This window comes from Sinocyclocheilus anshuiensis, unplaced genomic scaffold (genome assembly GCF_001515605.1).
Source record: "Sinocyclocheilus anshuiensis isolate Anshui unplaced genomic scaffold, SAMN03320099.WGS_v1.1 scaffold502, whole genome shotgun sequence".
Taxonomy (NCBI): Eukaryota; Metazoa; Chordata; class Actinopteri; order Cypriniformes; family Cyprinidae; genus Sinocyclocheilus; species Sinocyclocheilus anshuiensis.
In genome coordinates, this window is record NW_015544194.1 from 789,606 (window position 1) to 798,123 (window position 8,518).

Sequence of the window (8,518 nt, forward strand, 5' to 3'; positions counted from 1 at the left end):
GTTATATTTCATCTAAATTAAATTTTACCTTCAAAAGGCTCACAAAGCCATCCAATGCAGAGATACACTGAACACACACTACACACTCTGAAATTTAAAAAAAGAAAATTATATATTTTTTTCATCATAAAAAGTGTTAAAATATTACTTAAAAAATATTACTCAAAATGCAGCATGAGAGAAAAAAAAGACTGTATAAGAATGTGACATCTCAGTTATCCCGAATCAGCATTTTGTCTGTGCCACATCAGAGAATCTCATCTACACCACAGTAAATGTTACAGCACTGTAGCTATAGCAGTGGCGGGAAGTAGCCCCTCCAGGCCTTATTAACTTCAGCAAGACTCCAATGTAACATTCTTCTGAACAACCAATTACTTGCAAAAGGATTTCCTGCTCATTCAGATTTCTGTCATATACCTTGCAATCTTACACAGAGAAGGACATGGTCAACTAGCACAAATCTCATCAGAGACAAAATGTTCTCATTGCCTTTCCTACTGCTTACCCGCCTCCTATCCCTTGAGCATATTTTCCATTGTTTGTGTAGTTCCAAGAACTCACCTGTGACACTAGATCTTGAGGTCCTGACTGGTGTGTGAAAAATTGAGCTTTTCTGGCATTCCCATGGTGAGAATTGTGATGGCGTAATGATTAATGCATGCTAGAGCTTTCTACAATAGCACATGGTGTAACATGCTGAATGTGTAATTATAATTGTAATAAAACCTTTTGGGTTACACTTTACTTGAAGGGGTGTGCATAAGACTGACATGACACCTTCATAATCATGACATGACACCTACATAATCATGACATGACACATGTCGTATTTTATTACAGTTTGACTTAATCAGGAATAGTGTTTATAGTTTTGAGAAATTAGTCCTGGTATTAGAAAATTAAATTATGGTTTGTTTGGCTAACAGAATGAGTTTAGAGTGTGTGAGCAATAGAGAAAAACTGTCAGAGCTGATTGTGAACGAGTATAAATTTGGACCCACTGCACCAGTTGAAAATGCCCCTTTGTGCAAATCATTATTGTTGATTCAATAACATGCAAGGGAGCTAATTTTATTTACTATGTCCTTAAAGAGAGAGAGTAACAACAGAAATTACTCTGTCTCCCTCTGCTGTTGTGGGCCCATCCATACAGCACTGTTCATCACAACTTCACCAGAATCACCAATGTTCTCTTGCATGTCAAAATAAAATCATAAAAATACATATTTTTACAATTGCAAATATTTCATTGTATGTTACTAAATTATATGTTTTAACAGTGAGAGACTTTTGGAGGGCAAGAAATATGTTAAGAAAAGAATTAGTCTACATCTTTTGAATTTTGTGCAGTAAATATTGTATGTATACTTACACTGTAGGTGTTACAATAAATGTTTCAAACGGTACAGCAGTAGTAGTCACTTTAGTCATGACCTTTTATCATGACTTTTGTCATGTTATCCTTATCACATATTTAAAGATGTCTAGGATATAATATTTGGAGAAAGCTATTTGTTGGCACACATTAATCTCATTACTCACGCATGCCTATAGACTGAACACATAATGAGCATGCGCACAGTGTCATCGTTTTCACATCTTTTCAATGATTTCAATGAAACCACAGAATAAAATCTGAAATCAGCCATCTTTGCTCATGCTGGCTCATAGGTCTGCTGCCAGGCTGTTCCGAATCAATCACCTTGAGCCATAAATGCCATGTGACTAATTACATTGGAGCCACACGAAGCCACGATGGGACCGCAAGAATGTGCACAGTCCCAAAACCTTCACAAGCAACTATGCAGAGAATTGGAAACTACAGTAAAACATCTACTATAATATCATGATTTTTTTTTTTTTTTTCAGATGTCGCAGAACACACTGGTCATTTTAAATGGCCATCAATGTTAAAAATGCTTCTAGGTCCAGATGGTGTAGTTGTGTCATCTACGAGCCTGAACTAAGAGAGTCATGCTAACCAGGCAAATCTTTGACCCCTTGGTTTAATTCAGCAAGTTGCATCCATTTTTCATCTTAGCAATAAACATTTTTGTTTTGCATTTTTATGGCCTAGTTAATGTAAAAATGTCTTCACATTTAGCAGTCAGATCAAATGATGACTCGAAGAATACATTTAAAATTACTTATGGCTCATCCATCATATTGAAAATGGAAAGTCAAGTATTGTTGGATACAGTGCTCCATGCATACAGATAGACTGTATAATATGCACTATATTCTGTAGCAATAGTAAGCATGGTAGTATGCTATTCCAAATTAGAGCCTTGTATTTCTCAATGTCTGCTTTATTGTTTACACTGATCAGTCACAACACTAAAACCACCTGCCTAATATCATGCAGGTCCCCCCTCATGCTGCCAGAACAGCTCTGATGTATTGAGACATGGACTTCACAAGACCTTTAAACATGTCCTGCGGTGTCTGACACCAAGACAGCAGATATTTTGAGTCCTGCATGTTGGAAGATGGGGCCTCAATGGATTGGATATGTTGGTCCAGTACATCCCATAGTTGCTCAATTGGATTGGGATCTTGGGAATGTTTAAAGGCCAAGCCAACACCTTGACTTGTTTGTCATGTTCCTTAAACCATTCCTGAGCAATTTTGCAGTGTGGCAGGGTGCGTTATCTGGTTAAAGGAACCACTGCCATCTAGGAACACCTTGGGGTTTACAGGTGCATCTCAATAAATTAGAATGTCGTGGAAAAGTTCATTTATTTCAGTAATTCAACTCAAATTGTGAAACTCGTGTATTAAATAAATTCAGTGCACACAGACTGAAGTAGTTTACGTCTTTGGTTCTTTTAATTGTGATGATTTTGGCTCACATTTAACAAAAACCCACCAATTCACTATCTCAACAAATTAGAATACTTCATAAGACCAATAAAAAAAAACATTTTTAGTGAATTGTTGGCCTTCTGGAAAGTATGTTCATTTACTGTACATGTACTCAATACTTGGTACGGGCTCCTTTTGCTTTAATTACTGCCTCAATTCGGCATGGCATGGAGGTGATCGAACTTTTCCACGACATTCTAATTTATTGTGATGCACCTGTATATGGTCTGAACCAATCTTTATGTAGATGGTACGTGTCAAAGAAACATCCACATGAATGCCAGGACCAAAGGTGTCCCAGCAAAACACTGTCTCTGCAGGCCTGATTTCTTCCCTTAGTGCATCCTGCTGCCATCACTTCCCCAGGTAAACGCACATGGGCCCAGACATCCACCAGATCTAAAAGAAAGTGTGATTCATCAGATCAGACAACTTCCTTCCATTGCTCTGTGGTCAAGTTCTGACACTCACATGCCCATTTAGATGCTTTTGGCGGTAGAAAGGGGTATGAATGGGCACTCTAATCAGTCTGCAGCTACGCTGCCCAATACGCAGCAAACTGCAATGCACTGCATTGCTGTTCTAACACCTTTCGATCATGGACAGCATGATGTTTTTCAGCAATTTGAGCTACATTAGCTCTTCTGTGTGATTGGAAAGGGCTAGCCCAGGGGCGCAACTGCACATGTGCTAAGGGGTATGCATGATCAGCAATTTCAATCAAAACATGTATATTGATTATATTTTAAGCAGTTTTGGATGAATTTATGGTATTTTAAAATTGTGTTTGCCTACTGCATATTTTTGTAAAATTCACTTTAAAGAAGATAATTCATGCAACATTTTCCAAGTTTAAGTGGAAGATTTTTGCCGCCTGGTGGAAAACAAACACTTATAACATAAAAATGACATGATACCACTCATTGGCTCATTTGCATTTATATTATAATATTTTTTTGCTTTTGGATTTATATTTAGACATTAGAAAATCGATATTATAACATTTTAAAAAATCACATTTTGTCAAAGTTTAGCACTGTTTTCAAAAACTCATTGCATCTACATGAATCACACAAATTACACATTTTGAAATCAAAACTGCGATTTTTGGTGAGATGTGACTAGTTTGCACCCTTTTATTTATTTTCAACAAATAATCTTTTGTTTATTTCAATTATAATGTTTTATTAAAGAAGATTTTCACAGAATGATTTTAGCGAAATGGCCCTGTGTGGCGCCCAAATGCACTGTATATACGGCATACCCCGTTTTTGCACCCTTTCCATGTACATCAATGAGACTTGGGGACCCATGACCCTGAGGTTGGTTCACTGATTGTCCTTCCTTGCATCATGTAAGGAAGCACAGTACCTTCTGTTTTTGGTAAGTCCTAACCACTGCATAAATGGAACACCCCGCAATAGTTGTTTTGGAGATGCTCTGACCCAGTCGTCTAGCCATCACTATGTGGCCCTCATCAAAATCACTTGCCCTTTTACCTGCTTCCAACATTTTTTGTTTTTTTTAATCTTTTAGAAACCATGGACCCCCCAAATAGATTATCCTAGTGCGTACATATAGATTCTTGTACAAATACCCAATTTATACTGTGATAAACTGTTATATTAAATTATAAATTAATATCATAAATGTCTAAAATATTATGTGGAATATTTAATACATTTTTACACTTTTTCTCTAAACGTTTATAAAGACTCCTAACACTACATTGCTAGTTTGAAAACCCCTGGTTAGACTTGTGCCGGTATTCGGTGATGCGATATATCACGGTAATTAATATGCACGATATTGTTATCGTGGGCACTTCTAAATACCGTGAATAATTATATATTACAAGTTATTCAGAATTTTGAATGCATTTTAAGAATACTTTTCCCATCAACTGGTCAAAATGCACAACACCGCTGTATGCTGCGTGAAAGACGCTTGCGCACTCTGATGTAAATAAGCATGGACAAGAAGCACATGGCAGAACATGTGAGAGACACTCTGGATGAAAGCGCGGTTTATAAGAGCCTGAGATTGTTGACCATTTATAAAATAAAACAAAACCACTTTGTTTTTGTTATGCGTTTCTGCTAGAAGCCCTAAAAATCATGTAAAACTAGTTAGGATTTCACAATGAATTCTCATAAACTGATATTTTTAATTCACTGAGGTCTTTCCTATTTTCGTCGCGTGACTGCTTTTCTGCTTTGAGTTTGAAAAGCAGCTGTGGCACAAGTAAACAGTATTCGTCCTCAGTCTGTTATGGAGCATTTCATTGGTTGGACATAGTGAATGAATACTTCACTGAATGAGTCTGAAAGAGAACCTGAGCAGAACAGAAGAGGTGTGACATTCTTTCTGTTCGAAATGTGAAAATTCTCGTTTACAAAAAGTACAATAAACTGACGGGAATTTGTATACATTTTGTAAGGGCATTGTTTTAACTCTTAATTTAGCTGTTTAAAATAGTTATAATAGACAGTTGACAAAATGACTAAGGCTGACGACACACGGGGCAACTTTTTGAGCAATTTTGCCGGGCAACATTTTTTGCGCAATGTTGCTTGGGCACTTTTCCATTGAGAATGGGTAACAAATTTCTATCTGGATAATTTAGATCGGTCTTGGGCCCTGTGTCTCACCTGGTTGCCCGTTGATGGCAACATTTCCCAAAGTTGCCGGGCAACATTGCCCAAAAATGTTGCCCAGTGTATCATCAGCCTAAAAGTTTCTAAGTGAATGATTCAATGACTCACTCTGAACACCAAGTCTGCAAATGAAAAGGAAATGTTTGTTAAATGTTTGTAGACAAAAGATGCTTTCCGGGTGAAGAGCTATTTAACAGGTCACCCATCTGACTTCTCAGCCCTTGTTGAAGTACATTGTTAAGATTTTCATATCACTGAACGTATTTCTTGCATACCACATGGCAAGTAGTGTAAGTATTTTAATTACTTTATTAAAGTAATGTAACTGATTACATTTTATTACATTTCTAAATTTCTAATGAATGTTTTCAACTGTTAATCATTTTAAAACATTTAAAGGGGTCATATGATGCAATTTCAAGTTTTCCTTTCTTTTTGGAGTGTTACAAGCTGTTAGTGAATTGATAAGATCCCTAAAGTTACAAAGACTAAAGTCTCAAACCCAAAGAGATATTCTCACCAAATACACAAAATAATGTTCTTTTTAGCAACATCATATCATCCCTTTAAATCAGACAGGGTTAACCTTACAGTAGTACTCAACACTGATTAAATTACTGTCAGACTTTCAAAATCCTTCATCACTTGAATTAAGATTATTTAATTTTAAAGTACATACACTACAGCATTTGTAATAGTTAACATTTTCATATGTAACTGTAATTTAATTATTTTTTTTCTCAGTAACTGTAACAGATTACAGTTACATTGATTTTGTACTTAAATTACGTAATTCCACAACACTGCTACATAGTAGGGAAGAATGCAATTGCAAGGAACCATAACCAATGTAACCTGCAAAAGAAATCAAATCACTGAATGAAACAGCGAACAGGACTGTGTGAATCCTTAGTGAACGGATTCAAAAGAGTCGAGTCACTGAGATGAATCAAAATCCCCACTACTATTCCTTTTGTCAGAAGCGGCGGGAGGGTAAATCCTGCAGAAACCTGATATATTCGAATTTCACCAGCGCTTCACCAATCGCTGTTCTCGGTTGGAATTTGTTGGTACCGCCTCCTCCAAAACCACGCCCCCGATAGAGAGGATCCTCCTGCTGAGGTTGTTTTCTCATGTTAGCCAATTAGCAACCTAGCATGCAATTTGAGGTCTGGCGCCTTGAGTGAATGGTGCTTACGTGTATTTTAATTTGCCATTCAAATCCGAACCTTACACGATTCAACGTTTGAGAGCGCTGTTACCAGGCTTCATAGGCTTTGATTTCTCGGCGGAGCAGAAAGAAGTGATCCGGAGTGTGTTGCGGGGTGAGTTGGCTCTGCGTGCTAGCGGACGCTCGCTAGCTGTCGTCGTCGCAGTGCTTCATTCAGGCTAAAAGTAGCTAACTCTCAGTTAATGACGCCTAAACCGCTATCCTCTCCAAATGGCCAGTAAATCACCCGGGTGACCTGAAATTCAAAGATAGCGACATTAAATCATGTTTTTTTTAAGTGATGCATGCCAAGCCAGTGATTATATAAGAGTATTTGTCGAGACGCTAGCTAGCCGCATTTAACTTAGCCTGAATGGCTACACATGGTTTTTAAGCTCTGCTGTGTTGATCAGCTGCTCATCCTGAAGGTCTAACTATCATTCTCTGCCTTTGACCTGTCAGCGATCAGTACTGGCTTGTTGGTGTCTTCTGAACTAACGTTACCGTATAACAGTGCTGCTTTGATCACTGAGCAGTTGTATGTTTACCGGTAGAAACCATTCAGTAGGACTTCCTGATTTGTAGCTAGAAACACTTGGCAACATCGAGTGCTAACCAAACTGTCTTATCGCATGTTCTCGTTGTTTGGTTGGTCATTAGATGTTATTTGCCGATGCTATTTAGATGTTATTTTATCGATTAGGGAAGCGGTAGTGATCGGATCGTGTTTTTATGTAGGTGTGATCAGTTTGTGTTGGTCTGAACTCTGCATCGGACAGAGGCGGTTACTGCTCGCCGCCTCTTTTTACGCCTCATAGAGTTTCAGACTGCGGTAAAGTTAGTTTGACTTTTGACATTCATTAGACTATCGGTTTTATACCAATTAAACGCTTTGCGCCTGTTATGTTTTGAGCCCAAACTAACTCAGATAGACATAAATATATGCCCTTTACGTTGCACAAGGCTTAATTTCTAGAAGAAAAAAATTAACCATATAAATTAATTAAACAATTGAACTACTTGACATTATACTATAAAACCAATAATAAAATGTTTAGAAAACATCCGTTATTGCACAAGGCTCCGTTTTTGGAATGACCAATTTATGTGTTTTATAATAATTTTACAACTTTGAATGTATGCAGTAATATAAATCCATTAAACGACAACACCATTTGATCTAAAGGTATCAAACCAACTGTAAAAATCTCTAAATATTATTCCCTATAATGCACAAGGCTTATTTCTTCTGATTATGTTTGTATTGTTTTTATATACAGTACTGACACCATATTTTTGATATGGTTAATATACTGTGCCTACTTAAATTCATTCAACTCTGACACTGTTTGAGATAAAAGTATCAAACCAACTGTAAAAATCTCTAAATATTATTCTCTGTAATTCACAAGGCTTGGTTTTTCAGATTATGCCTTTGTTTTTATACAGTACTGCAACCATATTTTTCACGTTTTATATACTTTACCCACTTAAATTAATTAATCTCTGACACCATTTGAGATAAAGGTATCAAACCAACTGTAAAAATCTCTAAATATCATTCCCTGTAATGCACAAGGCTTGTTTTTTTTTCAGGTTATTCTTGTATTGTTTTTATATACAGTACTGAAACCATATTTTTGATGTTTAATATACTGTACCTACTTAAATTAATTAAAGCCTGACACTGTTTGAGATAAAGATACCAAACCAACTGTAAAATATTCAGAATATTATTCCCTATAATGCACAAGGCTTGGTTTTTCAGATTATGCCTTTATTG

At 36.7% G+C, this 8,518-nt stretch overlaps 1 protein-coding gene across 1 annotated transcript in view; it reads left to right on the plus strand.

The window, feature by feature from the left end:
- Window positions 1–6,653: 6,653 nt before the first annotated feature.
- Window positions 6,654–8,518, plus strand: part of LOC107696650 (paired amphipathic helix protein Sin3a-like) — a 33,696-nt gene continuing 31,831 nt past the window's right edge. The window contains exon 1 of the mRNA XM_016497100.1: window positions 6,654–6,850. The gene's annotated coding sequence lies outside the window, so the exon portion shown is untranslated. The remainder of the gene's footprint in view (window positions 6,851–8,518) is intronic.